Source organism: Apis mellifera, linkage group LG11 (genome assembly GCF_003254395.2).
Source record: "Apis mellifera strain DH4 linkage group LG11, Amel_HAv3.1, whole genome shotgun sequence".
Classification (NCBI taxonomy): domain Eukaryota; kingdom Metazoa; phylum Arthropoda; class Insecta; order Hymenoptera; family Apidae; genus Apis; species Apis mellifera.
Genome location: NC_037648.1, coordinates 10,108,666 through 10,126,674, shown reverse-complemented (window position 1 = coordinate 10,126,674; position 18,009 = coordinate 10,108,666). Strand labels below are relative to the sequence as shown.

The 18,009-nt window shown below is 39.1% G+C and overlaps 2 long non-coding RNA genes and 1 other non-coding gene across 4 annotated transcripts in view; 2 read left to right on the top strand and 1 right to left on the bottom strand.

The window, feature by feature from the left end:
- LOC408348 overlaps positions 1-18,009 on the bottom strand; it is a 64,882-nt gene that overhangs the window by 10,795 nt on the left and 36,078 nt on the right. Inside the window, exons 9-10 of one of the 2 annotated variants that reach the window (XR_003305650.1) lie at positions 14,334-15,266; positions 13,279-13,997 (exon numbers count right to left, since the gene is read on the bottom strand). The exons of the other annotated variant lie outside the window; for it this stretch is intronic. This is a non-coding gene — a long non-coding RNA (uncharacterized LOC408348). Of the gene's footprint in view, positions 1-13,278; positions 13,998-14,333; positions 15,267-18,009 lie in introns of those variants that run through there. 2 annotated transcript variants of the gene reach the window in all.
- Positions 2,465-2,537, top strand: TRNAV-CAC. The gene has a single exon. It is a non-coding gene; the product is annotated as a tRNA-Val (tRNA).
- Positions 15,278-18,009, top strand: part of LOC102656336 — a 38,304-nt gene continuing 35,572 nt past the window's right edge. The window contains exon 1 of the long non-coding RNA XR_001704786.2: positions 15,278-16,921. This is a non-coding gene — a long non-coding RNA (uncharacterized LOC102656336). The remainder of the gene's footprint in view (positions 16,922-18,009) is intronic.

Here is an 18,009-nt window from a genome sequence, read left to right as displayed (position 1 = left end):
TAATTTCTTTCAATTTTGGGAAAGGGGATTCGTTTGAAAAAAGAATTTTACTAAGAGAAACGATTTCCAATCGTGATCCTCTAAAGAAAGAAAGAAGAAAGAGAATCGTGACAGAGAGAATTCAAACTGAGATGATGGTGAATTACGCGTTCTAAATCGCGAGAGTTGCAGCACCGGTGCACTTTCTCCGTAAGTAAAAGTAAAAGTTTCGCCAAGAGAGAGAGACACGGTGCACAAGCAGCAGGCTTAACCGAGGAACGACGAGGGGAATCGTGGCTTTCTATTATTGCAAGATCGTCAACCTCGCTCAGCTTTTTATTACGAGATCTCTCCCTGTTATGTTAAAATCGACATCGTCTTTTTTTTCTTACATTTATCATTAACATCGAATTTTAGAGCCGTCATTTTTTAATTTTTATCTTCGCGTTAATTGAGATGACAAATTTTTCTCCACGATATTTGAATTTGAATTACTTTACTTATTGAAATAACGCGTTGTATGTAATGCACTTTTGCTTCGTAAATTATATTTCTGATTTGGAGAGACGAGGATCTCTGGTGGTATTTCGACGATGCTCGATGAGGTTTTTTAAATCGGATAATTGAGAAGAAATAACATTTTTTTAACTCGATTCGAAATTTTAAATTCAAAAAGAAAAGGGGGGGCTGTTTAATAAGTAGATAGATTCGGTGAAAGCTGGAAGTTATATTGACATAATTATGTACGTTCAGTTTGTTTAAACGTCGAGAAAGGAGAAAATATACAAATTTAATATTTTGCATGGTTATTACCGTTGATCGACAACTACAAACTTTTCGAGTTTGGAAATAAAAATTTATTGACACTTTAATTCTCTCTTCTTTTTTTTAAAAATAAAATAGAAAGAGAGAGAAATAAGCTGGAAGAGGATTTCAAGAATTCTCGAAAAATTTTCCAGACATCACAAATCTAAAATCTCGAATCGAATCGAAAAGAAAAGAAGAAACAAAAAAATCGCATCATTTTCACCTAATTTTTCCAAATAAAATCCATCCAAATCCAAGCGTCAACGATCCAATTTGCATCGAATTCCGACAAACATCATTGTCTCTCCAAACTCAATGTTTCACTCGGGAAACGAGGTTAGGTTTTATTCAATCGGAGAAAATGGCTTTCTTCTTCGTCGTGTTTCTCCTTCTTCGATCGATCGATCACGGTTCAAGAACCGATAAGGGATAAAGGGGGGAGAGAATCCATTCGATCCATTACCACGAATTGTTTGGAAAATGCAAAACTCCATTCAAAGGAGGGAAAGGATTCTCCGTGTAACCGCGAAAATGCAATTTTCGAGTACACCGATTCTAAAGGACGATCGATCCAAAGTGGAGTTCCTGGAACGCAGGGGACAAAGGATTGGACTCGGTAGCGCAGGTCAGTTTTATTTCTGTATGCGTTTTCAATGAAATCGGATATCCATAAGATACTTGTGAAATCTTTCGATGGAATAATTTAAATAATCTTTCGATGCTGAGTTCTTGGATAATTAAGTGTACTATTTTTTAATTATAATAGTTTCTTCTTTTTGCTTGTATTTTTTTAATCCTGGTGTAAAATCTACGATTTCTAATACTTTTTTTAATTTTGTTTATAATTTAAATAGGAAAAGAATGATTATGAAAGTAATTGAGATTTTTGAAACTTTGTCGAAAAATCCAAAACGTATCTAATGTTATTAACAATAATAAATTATTCTTAAAATGTTCAGAAATACATTTAATTCTGAGTTTTATTTTTTTTTAATTCTTCCTAAAAAAATTATTCGTCCTTTCCAGAAAAGAATATCCAATTCCAAAATATCGAATCTAAAATAGCTTAGTGAACTTGTCAGAATGTTAATATGTTTTTAATGCTCGATCGTTCTCGTAAGTCGGCGATTAATTATCGGGTATTAAAAATGAAAAATTTATCGAGGTCGTTATATTATTATTCGGAATATAATCGGAAGGTGGATGGACGTGTTGGAATATCGTGAAAAAAAAATTCCGCTCGTTATACGGTATGCGCGATAAAATAGAAATTTTTTGGAGGTCAGTACGCAGAAACAATAAAAAAATAAATGTTTATATACACTTTTGTCCTAGCTGACCTTGTTTACGCGTTACAGCTGATTTTGTGTTTTACCAGTTGTTCTTTCAGTCTGCCTTCGCTTCAAAGTGTTACCAAAAAAATTTCCGACACGCACCGTGTCTCGTAAAGAGGATATATCGAAACGATATATCCATAGAATAGAATTTTTAAAAATATTTCCCATTTTTAAATTCGAAATTAAAACAAAATTTCGAATTAAAAATATTATATTTTACGCATTAAGCAAACGATATCGATTTCATTTCCCTCCTCTTTTTTCTTCATTCGTAATTATATTTGCGTCATCGAGATTAAATTTTGGGGATTTTAATCGGAAGGAGAAGGATTGATATCAACGTTTCCGTAGTGTAGTGGTTATCACGTGTGCTTCACACGCACAAGGTCCCCGGTTCGATCCCGGGCGGAAACAGTGTGTTCCTTTTTTTTTTTTGTTTTTCCTCTTGATTAAGTGAAACTGGTAAATGATTGTACACGCCTTACAAAGATAGCCAAGATTTTTTTTTTTAATCCAATGATATTTGCTATCTACACGATGAGTCGAGTATCGTTCAAGACGGAATCGCAACGACGAATCCGCAAAATGTTGCAGAAATATCGAAAGAAAGAAGTATGTAAATAAAATATCGATATTCTCTGAAAAGATTCACGAGGAATAAATAAATACACTTCTTTAATCTCGAATAAAAGAACAATCTTAATTGAAACGGTATTTATAAAAATTATCATGTTACATTGAACTTTAACATTGCCGACATTGCGTCTAGAACAAAAACTCGTTAAATACGAAAAAAAAGAAAAAAAATATACACAAAAGAACAAATATAAATACGTACCGTAAAAATAAACTTACGTTTCTTAAAAAACAAAAGAAGATTACGAGAACGTAAACAGAAAGATACAAAACTATCTCCAACTTTTTCCAAACGATAAAATCTCGAGATAAATTAAAAGAAAGAAAGAAGAAAATAAATTCGTCCGTTTGAATACCAAAAAACTGACTATTATTTAAACATAAATTTTCCCTCAAATCTTTTCAAAATCTCGAAACTGATCGAGGAAGAAAGAGAAACGCGAGAGGAGAGTCGACGATTCGTTACAACGAATCGAGGAACGAAAAAAAAAAAGAAAGAAAGATCCTGGAGGGATCGAATCCGTCGGACACCTGTTCGTAGGATTCCTGGTGCGTCCCCTTGTGAACGGGGAAATTCCATTCGCAAAATTCCACGTAGGGCGGCTATGATTCCCGGCGAGGAGGACAGTTCTTTGTGCCGCGGAGGATGGAGGATGAGCCGGGTGGTGGGTGGGGGCCGATGGAGTCGGGGGGAGGAGGGGCTATGGCAAAACGGGCTGTCTCAAGGTCGGTCAGGCACAAGGGCAGCTTCAGTCTAGCCTGAACTCGACCGCGCCCTTCGAGGTCGTGCCATCTCGTTCCCACACGCTCTACTTTTTTCCCCCCTCTCCTTTCCTCCCTTTTTAATTTCTCTTTCCTTCCTCCACCTTCGTCCTTTTGCCTTTATTAATTGCCCGTTAACCGTCGCTTTCTCCCGCATCGTACTTGCCTTCCAATCGAAATTGCATCCGAGCATGTAATCCTTTCAAACCTTTCAGGCTTTGATTAAAGTTTTTCACTGGAGAATAGGATAAGGGTTTTATCGTTCTTATGATAAAAAGTTATACGACATGGAAGATGAAAGAACTGAGTTTTTAATTATCGTTTGTCGTGGATATTTACGAAATCAAAGAATTTCGCAAAGAGAAACGAAAATCTCGAAGAAATTGTTATTCGTAGTGAAATCTCGTTTCGCCTTTAATCGAAGGGAGCCAATCCGTTCCCAATCGCGTGTCGGACGATTATGAAGCGATTCGAAGCTCTCGGGACACGTACGTACACCCGTGGGCTTATCTGGCCCGACGGACGGCCAATTAATCGAACGACAATAGTCGGCGAGCTTCTCGCACTAATTAAGTTTAACCTCTGCGATCTTTCAGCCAAGGTCACCATTTTTTTTTATTACATTAATCTTCTTTGAAGAAGCAGAATAAAATTGACAAACTTTCGAATGCAATTGCAGCTTGGAATTTTGAAAAAGAACCGTCCATGATTATCGAAATGAAAGAAATGGAGCAAATTTTTCCTCGAATCGTTATGATTCGATTATATAGAAAGAAAGTTATATATATGGAAGATTAAGGAGAAACGAAGTTTCGTTTTTTAAAGTGAAGCGGAAAGGAGAGGAAGTGCATACGTGGAAAGCATTTTTAATCGAAGGCAACCGAAGCCGGGTTTATCGACTTTCCCGATCTCTTGACCGCGTAAATCTGGCCGACGGTCTGCCGACCCTTCCTTCCACGGCTACTCCATCAAGGTCACGACCTCCACTTCGCCCAGGGAGCGATGCACGCGCTATTAGGCACACGCCATGCGCGTGCATGCTGCGTACGTGCAGCCTAATCTGTGGGATGCATCGCCTCGCCAGGGCTGGCTCGTGGCAACCACGTGCCACCAACGTGACGATGAATCTAGGAAGAGCTAGGGGGGGCACGTTGCCGGGAATTTCCGTCGACCAATTTAATATCAGCCTCGTCTATTATTCTGAAGCGAAATCAATAATTAAACCAATAGTTAAATCATAAATAAATAATATAATCCAAGTTGATTGTGCAAGATGATTTTTTAATCAAGTTGAAAATCACTTGATCACCTGTACAAGAATCATTTCAATTCATTTTCACAAAAAAAAATAAATGAATACTATCCATTCGTTTCCATTCACGACAATCTCCGTATTAAACAAAATTTCGATCGAACGAAACCAAGAATCATTCGAATCGCAAGATTCCTTCCAGCCGTTAACCCATCCATTATTGTCTGTCGCGAAGTTTTGCCAGCGCAAAAATTCCGCCCCTGGAGCGTCTCTCGAACAGAGAGAGAGAAAAAGTGAGAGAGAGAGCTCGAAGGGTGAGACGGCCGATTCCCGGCGAGTTTGAGGCTGGAACGAGGAGACGGCTGGAAAAAAAGGGCCTGGTACAGAAGTTTACGGTGGAGGGAGGGCGAAGGGCCAGGGGGTGGGGGAGACAAAGAGGCCGGGAAAGAAGGGAGTCGCGTTTCTGAACCCCGGCCACGGCACGCTCGCCGCCTCACTCGGGGTGAACGTACTACGGTAGACGCAAAAATCCCTCCAAGGTCGGTGCATCCCTATCGGTACACCGCGCGTCCGTCTGTCCGTGCTCCACGGTTGACCGTCGCTCGCCCCGCCCACTTTGCCCCCACCGCCGCGCGCCGACCGACGTTTACCCCCACCACCGGGCCCAAATCACCCACGCGACCGGGTTGACTCGATTCAGGGACAGGCGAGCCGTACCTGCGAGTCCCGAGCAAGTCGATGAGCCGAGTCGAAAAACAATTGGATCGGAAAGAGAGCTGCTCTTTGTCGATTTGTGGGCCCATTGTGGCCACGGACACTCGCGAGATTCTATGGATTTTCGTTTCGATACTGATCTCTTTTCTTAAGTATTGGACGATGGAATGGAGGATTGAAAAAGGAGGATTCGTATCTTCTTTGCTTCCTGTAAGGAAAATAGAAGGAGTTAGTATGATTTTGTTTAAATTCAAGTAGCAAGGAGATTAGATATGGTGGTAATAATGATTTATTTAAGTGATCTACAGGTTGAGAACCGGTGAGGTTGACCAGCAGTTCATACAGGATGTTATAGAAAGTAGGAGGAGAGATTTTACGACTGGCCTATATTCGAATTATTGTTATTACAGCTGTCACCAGGAAATCGATTTATCTTTTCATTTTCATCTCGTCACCAACTTTTCCAAAAAAAAAAAATAAGGAACAAAAAAGAAAAAGTATGAAGTATCAATAGAGGTGAAGATTATAAAGACACCGTGTATATCGACCAACCACTTAAGAACGCTACCAATATCCATACCGATATATATATATTTACATTCTATCTTCGTACGAGTGGCTCTTTTTTTGCGCCCGACGGTTCTTTTCCTTCCCTTTCTCGCATCCTTTTCAAGTCTATATATCCAATCCGAGTGTTCGTTGTTTAAAACATTTATTAGCATAATATCGAAATAAACGTTCGATGCATCCGAATAAAGGAGCACGCATCCCCCTCCAGATCGGGTAAAATCACCCACGCGACCCTGGTCAACCGAAGGCAGGGGCCGACGAGTCATCTGAGCGGAAACAGGGCTAACAAAATACGTATATGGGACGACGTCGAAAAAAAGGAGAGGGGAAAAAAAAAAAAAAGAGAGAAAAGAAAAAGAAGAGGGAAGGTTTCTCGTTTTTCGAGGTCACTTTCGAGATACGCCTTCCAAGTATTAGGTTTTTCGCAAAAAACCTGTGCAGCCTTTTTTTCTTTTTAAATATTCAATACGATACGGAAAATATATATATTCGAACACTCTCGACGAAAATGAAACGATGTTAAAAAATTATTATACGAGGAGAGAAATTTGACGTGAAAGTGAAATTTTCTTAAGAAGCGATTGAACTCATATATATATATACATATATATATATGAAGATGCAAGGAAAGAGAAAGTTGTTATTTGAGTTACGTCACTCGTATAAACCGCGCACAATTCGGCACGGTTATTTTTCAAACGTATCCTTTCGATTCTTACTCGATCACTAATCGAGTTGGAAAAAAAATCTCTAAAATTTTACATTCTAATCCAAACTTAAAATTTCATCCCCTTTCCAACGAACCTCCTCTCTCCACATCCGCTCCACATCGAACGCACGTAACGTTACACGCTGCAACGGAAAGAGAGGAGGGGTCTGTCTCGGTTAGTTATTTGCCACCGACCTTTGTACCATTGCCAATTTCTCCGTTCCTCCTCCTCCTCCACGGCCTTCCCTCCACGAGATGTTACAACTAAATCACGCGAGCCGCCAGCCAGGAAAGGGTGGACGAGCGGGGAGTTCGTAAATCGTGCATCGCGAAGGCGTGCAAGAGGTGACACAGCGGGACACGGGATTACTCGGCAGAGAGAAGAATTCGAGGAGGAAATTCATTGGGAGGGGGATGGCCGAAGAAGAAAGGGCCGCGCGCGCAATTTGTTTGCCGGTTTACAACAGGCTGTAAATTAAAATTAAAATTTTAATCGCCGGTAAATTAAAATTTCACGAATTTTCTTTTTCGAGGAGAGAGAGAGAGGGAGAGGGAGGACGGGTTTATAATTCTTCGCGTGACGGTTCCAAGTTTATATCGAGTGTAATTCTCTCTCTCTCGAGAGAGAGATGATGCGCTTCGATGTTGCGTAAGGGATGGATTCAAAATTTTAATTATTTACGGATAATTATTGTTATATACGAATTATGGAATTTATTAAAATTATAATTGTTCGTTTTATATAGAAAAATCTCGTCTCGAATTATTGAGATTTCTCTTGGCGAGTATGCGAGTATATAACTCATTTCCATCATTAATAACCCAAATTGAGTAATAAGATATTCCTTTATAATTATATAATTACCACGAAACACTTGTTCCTTGCTTGATTAAAAATTTGACTATCTTATTTTTCTTCATTTATATCAGAACAACTTCGACAATAATCATTCCAAATCCGATCATCTATATAATTTCCTCTCTAAATTACATATCTCGCCAAATACGAGGCAAATTGAACAATTTCGAACGAATATAATATATATATATATTCATCTCGTAATCCTTCGAAAGAGAAAGAGAGAGAAAGGGAATTTTAATCGAGAGGGTCGAAAGGGTTAATAAGAGCTTGGTAGAAGATATGCTTTTCGGTAGGTGACCGTCAATTCGAGAAGAATGCTGAGGCCGTTGCTAACGAGCAACGCTCTCTCAACGACGGTTATCCAACAATAAAAATAATTTGGCGATGAATGAGGGTAGAGGGACGGTGTTCAGGAGAGAGAGATGAGACACCGACGTAAGATATTTTTATTGGACGTCTGCAGTCTGGATGCACGGCAGGCCGTTCAACCCGATCCACTCATTGCTCTGCCAATCCATATGGGATCCTTGCACCACGCATTCCTCCTCTTTGCCACCCTCTCCCCTTCAATCTATTCGATTTCGACGAAACCATTTCGCACTCCAACGTGTGCGTGTGATACTTTGAAAGCAGATGGTGGATTCGATTTACAGGAATTTACTTCTTACTTCTTTTTTCAAGATTTGTAATTTTTAATAATCCTTTCTATAATATCCTTCCATCCACGATTATCAATTTCAAAGAATAAAAAGACTTTTGTAAATTTCAAATTTCGTTAATTTTCCGATCTCGAGGAACCCAGTTTCCGTTCAAACGACGAAGATGGAGGCGCGCCAGCTGCCAGAGCAAAGTTCCTTGCACTCTTGCTGTGGGCTTTCAATGTCGAAAGAGGGTGGAAGAAGAGGCGCGAGCATTGAATGGTACTTCGGTATATGGCCGCATACCAACGTTTACGGTACTCGGCCCCCTCGCTATTTCTGGAGTGTCAACATCCACACGAATCCAGAGAGAACTCCATCTTGGATTTGTTAGAATCCACCGTTTATAACGTCCTCAGTCTAGAAGCGTTCTTTCAAAGTCAAGTTATTAATTTATATCGATTAAATGGAGGATAAAAAAAAAATATTGCAAACGGAGAAAAGAAATCGATTCTTCGTCCTCTTCCAAAGTCTTCTTGTGATAATTAAAGACGAGAAAATAATTCGTCGTTTCTTCGATCCCAAGTGGGCGTTGTCATTTGTCAGGATGATTTCACAGAGAGATTGCGTTGAAATTATTCGCGTGAAATTCTTGCCTCTTCGAATACAGATTGTTCCCTTGCTTGTAATTATCTTGGTTTTAAGATTGATTTTATATTTCATCGATCGATTTTTTGTTTCGTTGAGTTTGGATCGATCCTCGATCGGAAGAAAATCAGAATGGCGGCATCTAAAAATATCGGAGGGCTCGGCGTGAGCACGTGTGAATCATCTCGATCGAATGCGAGCAGTTTGTTGCAAGGCCAAGGTCGCGACGAGTTATCAATAACTAAATTAATATTCCCCTGTGCCGCGACACCTACGTGGATTGTTATAAAAAAGAGATATCCAAAAATAATCGTTCTCCTTTTTTTCCCCTCTTCTTCGTATATCAATTCTACGGTAAACATATTCGTTGATGACAAGAAATTATCAACTTTCAAAGAAAAATTAATAAAGTTATATTTGGAACAATTATGACGAATTATTCTCGCGATAAAAATAATAAAATAATAACCGTAATCTTCTCGAGGGATTTATTTATTTATTAAACACAAGATCGTACTTTCGAGAAATTTCCAATAAAGATTAAAGAAATTGATTTTATTCTCTTCGCAAATTCGAACATCCAACGATGGAATCCATGGAAGAAGTATGGTTGGAGCAAAAATGGTTCCAACTTTTTTTATCCGTCCACGGGGATATATTCTATTATCCGAACAGGGCTCGTTTCGTTTCTTTATGGATGTCACGAGTTTCCTTTTTAACATCCTTGAAAAGGAGACTCTCTGACCTTAAACTCGACTTAGGGGAGGTTAACCTTGGCACGTGGCGATTGCCATGCAGCACGTTGCATCCCCTTCGAAACGACTTCCCCGTAACGCAGTCTTCCATCCACGTTGAAATGATAAATACATAGGAGAGCGTGAGTGAATCTTTAATAAAAGCATCATCATCACGACGACGACGATGGAGTATAGGTCGATCGAATATATTAAAGACGATCCTCCCTTCCCTGTTTCACTCGCTGTGCAAATTTTTCTTTAAATCGATCGAGAAATTCCTCGAATAAAGTAACATTGGCTTTAAATAATTTCTCGAACCTCGACTTCTCTCGATCAAATATACTCCAAGTGTACGAAAAATAATACATGCTAATTTTAATTGTATTCTTGATTGTATTCTTGAATAAATTCTCTTTTGTATATTTGCATATAATCATCGTAGATTGTAAAAATAAGATTCGATACGAATCGTTCGTTCCACGATTCATTGAATAATTGAACCGTTTGTGTGGCCATTCAAGCTCAAGAAGGATACTAAATTCAGCGATGGTTATAAGTGTGCTAGCGGAAACGATATTCCGTGAACGTGACGTTTCCGCGTTTTATTTATAAGGATTGGTACAACATTACCTATATTAACCTAGGTAACCTAAACGTTGCGGAAATACGACTGCTATTATTAAACCGAATCTTCGAAAAAAGATTTATAATCGTAACTAAATCGTACTTCGTTAGATCGAATGAATCCAGGTGTGAAAATGAAAGGAGGATTAAACGAACGTGTTGGAATTAAAAATTCTTAGTCTTAATTTTTATTCCAACAACAATCTTGAAATACGAATTAACGAAATATTAAGGATTAATTAATAATTCATTCATGAATTATTAATTCATTCCATCCTATTTACCCGTGCAACATTAACCTGTATGGGCCTTCTAAATACAATCGGCTGTTTTATATTCTCGTTACTGGCGTCAACGAATCGATCGGTATTCCAGTAATAGAACGGAGAAGGTAAATCATTCCAAGAGTTACTAACTATGGAATTTTACACCTCCTCGCCCTCGGGGAAGTGAAAATAACACTTTATCGGCAAGATCTGTTTCGTTCAATCTTAGATTTTAATAATAACATCGATAAGGCAAAGTTTTGTACTTTCCATCGTTTAAATATATTACCTTGCAAAACTTAAATCATCAAATTGCTGATGTTTGATATATATTCAATCTTTACATAATTTATCACCTTGCACACTCCAAATACAGAGTTTCATTCACCGAAATCAAAGATCGAAACAAGGGAATCTTCTTTCCAAATTTAAAGTTCCTCTTTGTTTCTTCGTCGATTCAACCTTTTGTCTTATCATTGATTATGTCAGAATTAATAAAAATTGGAAGATTAACCGATCAATGAAAAAAGAATCGAGACTTGTCGACTTGTCCTCTTCCTATTCCTGACCCACATCCACATCGTCGTCGTCGTGTTTATCTTATAGACTTATCAATCGGTCGTTTCGACGTCTCTGTCGGGGTTCAAGCAGGGATAGGATCGATCCCGTTCCCGTTTTAACGGGAAAGGGGGGAGGTAAATCACTCCGATGACCTCCGATCAATCTCGAAGCCGGCTTGCAAACGGCAAGCAAACGGGTGACCCTCGAGCGAGCCTCTCGCCACTCACCTCGTTCGAGGACACGGATCGATGCTCGGCCAGTGTCAATGTCAGTCGTAGGGCGAGGAGGATGCGCGACGAGGAGGTGGGGAGGTTGCAGCATTGCGTCATCCTGACGTCAGAGCAACCCCTTTCCAACCTCCCTCCAACCTTCCTCCCCGCACTTGTGTGTTTGCCCTTGTGCCGGGCCGGCTCGCAACCCCTCTCCTTTCAACCCTCTCCTTCCATCCACTCCGCTCCGGGAGGAATAGGCCACGTTGCCCTTTTCCGACTACGCCGCGCCTCGATCATCCCTCTCTCTCCATCTCTCTCTCTCTCAGGTTCAACCTGTTGATCGACCACCGAGAATAAACTTGAACCCTCATTATGGAAAATAACACGGGGCAAGGATAGTGGCGTCGATGAACAATGATAGAAAAGATGGAGGAAAGAGGAAATTGTTCGATGATGGAATTTGGATGGGTTTTATCGATTATTTATTTATTTATTAAAGCAATATTGGTGAATAATTTTTCGAGAGGTTTTGGGTGATGAATTTTTTCTTCGAACAGCAGGATGGAATTATATATATTTCGATAATAAGATCTCAGGTTGGAATGCAAGGCAAAGAGAAATAAAGAAAGGGAATTATTACGAGGCGGCGAGATCGATAAACGGGATTGTCTTGCGCGGGAAGCTGCCGCCATTGAAAACGTTTCTAATCGTATCTATCCAAGGGAAGCTTCGGAGCTATTCATCCAGCCAAGGTCGAAGCCAGTGCAAACTCTTCCGATAATTGGCTTCGCGCATCGAATACGAAACGGCGACGCCGTTCCTTTTCCTTTCGAATCGAGACGAGAGTAAATTCGTGGAAATTCAACATCGAAAGAAAGAGGCCCTCGACAATTTCCTCTCTCTTTCACTTCAAGGAGTGAATCTCCCCCGCGGAGGGAAATACAAATGGCAGGGAGAAAGAGATGAGGTGAAAAAGTGAGATAAGGGTGGTTCTACTGGCTATCGAGAGTGTTTCTTTCAAGATATCGATTTTAATTAATCGTAAGCATCGTTAATTCGAATTGGATTCCTTCACACGTTTCCATTTCAATTATCTCGTTATTCAACGTTATTCCGTCTCTGATATGAGAAATAAAAGAGAGATTAAATTTGAGATGAAAATTTGGATATTTAATATCATTATTTTCCCTCGAATTTTTTTTATCGTTTCATCAAGTGGAACAAATCTCGAGGATAATGTATACATTGATAAAAAATTAAATCCTCCACTTCAACCTTTAAACTTTCGCAATCTATGATTTGAAAATAACTCGACAATCTTAAAAAACTCTTTAAAATTTAATCAAATCTTCTTCAAAAATCTACACAACTAAATCTATGTATATACATAAATCAAAAATTGATTCTAATTTCTATTAATTGAATAATAATTGATAAAATTAACGATAATCGATGACAATTGAAAACAAAAGGTCAAAGGTTGAATTGAGGAGGAAACAAAGAGGAAGAGAAGAGCCTCTGACACTGGGTACCAGCATAAAGTCTCGGGATCTCGAGTTACCCTCGCCTTACCCGGATGGATGCACCGCTTTCGGGTGGTCCAACTGGGAAAAACGAGCAAGAACTCGAAATGATGGAGAGAGGGGGGGAGATATAAAGTCTGGAACGAGCGGGATAATCGAACGAGCACGCGATAATCGGTGTATTCTTGTTGCATCGATCCCCCGAGATTAAATAATCGTATCGTTGGTTAATAACACGTTACCGGAGAAAATATTAATTATCATCCATCGGCCATCTTTATCGAGGCGCCGTAATTCTCTTCCTTGCTTTCTTCCATTCTTCCAAATTAATTTCGACTGACCCCCTCTGATTCGATGGACTGATTTTGGATCTCTCTTTCCTCGATATCGAATTTATTTCCATTATTATTTCAATAACAAACGTGCACGAGTGTAATACTATTTTTTTTCGAAAGCCAAGAATATTTTTTTAAAAAACAATAATGATACAATGGTAACAGAGGATTATCAAAGTTCAATCTTGATCGAATTTAAACTTTTCGTCCATCTTGAATCCTGAGTCGACATTTTTGCGACTGTTTGAGAGTCGAAAGCGAGAGTCTCGAACCCAACACCACCGGCCAAGGTAGCGATTGGAAAAAATCTTCGTTTTTCGGGACACCACGGATCGGGTCGGCCATCTGCCCGACCGATCCTCCTCGTTCGAGGTCGTTGCTCGATATTTCGAGATACCCGAAACATTGGAGAGTATACATATTTTCGTTGCAAGAAATCTTTTCTTCTGAAACAATTCCCCTTGGATTATTTCATCGATCGAAAAATTCGGATCAATTTGGATCAAGATTAAGATTAAGTTTCTCGTACGAAAAAGGATTCCAATTTAATTTTCGTAATTTTAAATAATAATAAAAGCCTGTCCTTCGTGCACGACAATTACGGGATAATTGGATCGTAGTTTAGATTACGGAATAACTTTTCATCTTTTTCATGGATCTCTTTTTTTACACCGTTCACCATCATATAATTTATCGTAATTTATGCCTCTTCCGTATAATTAAACATTTAATTGACCGTTGCCCATAAATAAGTAATTTCGAGACGAAAAACGTGCATCGTTATACCCAATTGGCCGGATTAAGACCAGTTCGTTGTTCATAAGCCTGTAAACACGAAAACAAATAAAATGACACAAGCACAAATGTATCGCAATATTTCAAATTCAATTCTTCATTCCATTTCTTATATTTTATCCAACACGAAGATGTCCCTAAATATTTATATAATATTAAAAAATGAAAGAAGAGAATAACCAAATATGAATCCCTCCCCTTGGAGAGGAGGTTGAAAATAGTGGCGTTCCACGTCGGAAACGAGTAATTGGGCGACGTTTGAAACGGATGTGCGTAACGGATGACTGTTATCGAGGGGTCAGATTAATCGTTTCATTTTTTTCTCTCTCTTCTTCCCTTTTTTTAATACACAAAAAAATTATGTACCCGGCCTGTCTGCCTCTGTCAAGGACTGGGCCCGGGTCACGTGGTGAAACTTGGAGGAAGGTGGCCGGCCAGGTGTTTCAACAAACGTTTCGATTTTCTGGGTCGTCGTCACGCCAGACGGACACCCTGGATCCCGTGTGTTCGGCATATGACTGTCGGGAAACACAATTTTTATGCCGCCTCCTATGTAGGTCACACGCGCCACGAACGCGTGGCGAACCTGTGTGATGTAAGGTTTGATTGATAAACTTCTCTCCCCCCGTGAAAATTCTACAGAGTGCAATATTTTCCAATTATATAATATAATAAGATCGTATCTTCGATTATTTAAATACTTAATTAATTCGATATACATTGATTGCAATCATAAGATCGAAGATAATTGATTCCACTTTATATAAACTTGGAAGAATAGAAAAAGAAAATGTCTCTCTGTTTCTGAGAATTATCCCAGGATCCTCCCTAAATTCATTTGAGATTCATTTCACAATTTTACGCTCTTGTTGTATATTTACGGTGATAAAGTGGAAGGCAAGATGTGCTTTGTACATCTTGGAGTTTGATATCAGCGTAAAAAAGCATTTCGTTGGTGGCAGGTGTTGTTGGCTGGAGGAGACCGCTGCTCGTCCCAACCACCTGCTCGTTTTTTATTCAATGTATTCCACACATTGTGTGTTCACACTGTTCGACCCTGTTCGCGGCCCGAAGGAGGCGGCCTGCCCTCCACGTGCCCGAAAAGAAACCGGGCACGAGTTTCTTTCACCGACTCGTCTGTCGTCTGTCTTGAAAACACGCCGTGCAAGGCAAGGAGGATCGAAAACGAAAATAACCTCGGATTAATGGGGAGAAATCTGACATAATATCGATGAGATTGTTAATTTTTTTCCATCTTTTACAATATCTTCTTCTTCTTCTTCTTCTTTTATCCTTTTCCTGGAAAGATAAATCAATTAGTAAGGAAGAAAAATATACTGAATATTGGAAATAATGGGCTCAACTTTATATCTCGAGCAACAAAGCTGAATGAAATCTTATTCCAAAATTCTACTCGATCAACCATGAAATCGAATCAGAAGCCTCGAAGAAGCCTTTATTATCGAACGATATATATATATATATATATATATATAAATCGTGCACGTGTCCAAACAATTTGGACAAGAATTCCTTCTCTCTCGTTAAAAACCGGCAATTTCTCGAAGCAGGTGAAAGAGGATGCTCAATATTAATAAATCTTTACGAGCTCTCTCTCCCTCCAACTCGACAAAGGAAATATTCTTTGAATAAAGAATCGCCTCTTTATCGCCATATACTTTCCAGGTTGATCTATCTCCTCAGGTGGAAAGCGAGCTGAGGTGGGATGCAGGTGCGACCCCCTTTTCAAGGTCCTGATACTGCTACTTCGACGCTTTCCGTTCGCAGACTCTGCTCGACTAATGTGACGAAAGGTGGAGAAATCGTCCTTCGTCCACTGGAAACGGATCTCTCGCATACCAGATGATCGTCATCCGAACAGGTGATGGAAGACCCCGATCGGTTATCTCGCAGCTTGTCGCGTTATGGAATCTTTCTTTTTATGGTTCAATTGAAAAATAATATAGATACTTTTAGACACGGATTTAAATATATTTTAGAAACGATTAATAACTCGATGCTTTTCCTGATGCTTTGGAAAATGAAAATGAAACATTCGACTTTCGATTTTTCGAAAGAAAGAGTTTAAAAAGACAGAATATGAATTCTTCCTTCACTTGGCCAAAGAGCAACGATCAATCGAATTATTATTCCTAAAAGCTTAATTTCCTTTGTGGGGGATAAAGTACCCCTCTAAAGCCAATGAATTACGAAACGGCTGCCAATCCGTAATCCTTCTCCCCCCGTTATATCCCATAATAATTGAAATATCATCAGCGTGAATTATTTTCCGTTACGTAACACCGTTACAACATATTGTAATATCTGCATATTGTAACGCGTCAAATTAAATAATAAAGTCTTATATAATCCCTGCCTAATAAAACGTAAACGAATGTAAACACTTCTCGTTACACTTATCACCTCCTGTTACATAATAATTTAATAATTCCTCCCCTCTTGCGTAATAATATAATATCACTTATTCTATAAAAAATTCTAGAAATTTAACAAGATTATTACTAAGAAAAAAATTTTGATAATTAATATCCGTGAGAAGAAGAGCATGAATTCGCTTCGAATAGGAACCGCGTATACTTTCGAGTCCATCCTCCGAAAGAGGAAGAGGTTAAGTTAGACGAAATCGTAATGAAAAATGTATGTTTCCACGTCGATGGCCACTCCACGCCATCTAGATTGCCTTGGCGCTAGGCCTTCCACTCCTTGCGCGCCTCCAACACTCGTAACGGCCGAAGTTCAGTCTATCGGGGACCTTGACACGATTCCGGGCGGCCGGTCAGGGCGGCTAGGTGAACCTAAAACGCGGCCAAGAATGTCGCCGCGTAAGGCCTCCACAATTAGTTAATAATTCCCGGCCGTCCTTAATTTCCCGTCAACACGAGCAGCGGCGAGGTGGATTAATTAAACCCTGGGGTCGATCGAAACAAAAGCCGGTAACTTTTTCTGTTTTTCTCTAACCCCGTCCCGTTTTTCCTCCGCCAATTAACATCCTCCAAAATGAATCATGTATTCGGCCGTCTTATTGGCCGATCTCCTTTATTCCGATTCTAACACGCTTTTTATCGTACGCGTGTTTCAAGGATATCGTTAACCCTCCTGATCGATTGGATTCTTCTTTCTTTTTTATATAATATTCGAATATAAGGTGAAAATATGTAATGTAAAATTCCCTTTGTTCGAGTTTTTCAAGTTTGAAATTGTATAAATAATCAAGTCGATTAAAGATTATTCAAGTTTGTTTGATCGATCGTGAAAAAGGTGGTCGCAGAGTTATATTTATAAGCTTCATCCTAGAATATATTCTAACGAGCGATCTTGCTTGCAATTAGATACGGCGAAGTTTTGGTCGCCTTTAGCTAGTTCATATTCTCAATTGTGAGAAGTAGAAGAATCGTGTCAAGGCTCGGCCGTGTGCTCGTGTGTTAAACCGAGCGTTTAAGTTTCGCGTAGGATGCAGCCTGGTAAAGACACAGGTGTCGCACAATGGACACGATTCGCAATGGTAAAGAGGGATTGAAAAAAGAAATTAATCGAATCAATTTATCGAAAGTCAACGTAGAAATTAGATTAAGAATTTAACTACTATAAATAATAGAAAAGAATATTTCGAATATTTCAAAAATTTCATTTTTCCTCGATTTAAATTTAAAGTATATCAATCGAATCACAAATTTGAATTTATAACCCATATTAACGCTATATATATATGTTACATCTTATGACTGATCTTGACACGATTGCTTCTCTTTTTTTTTGTTTTTTTGTTTTTACAACGACGCATATTGTGTGCAAATCTAATAAACTTTGTTCTGCATCTGCCTCTTTATTCTGCATAATTCGAAGAGAACGATATTCCGATATACTCGGCTCGATGTATTCATCTCACCGGAAGTTAAATATTAACCTCGATTAACACCGATACTTGTATAACGCTTTGGTATGAATAATGGTGCTAGTGACTAAGATTTCTTCTTCCTCTTTTTTTTTTTTTTTTTTTTTAATACCAATTCCCGGGTGATTT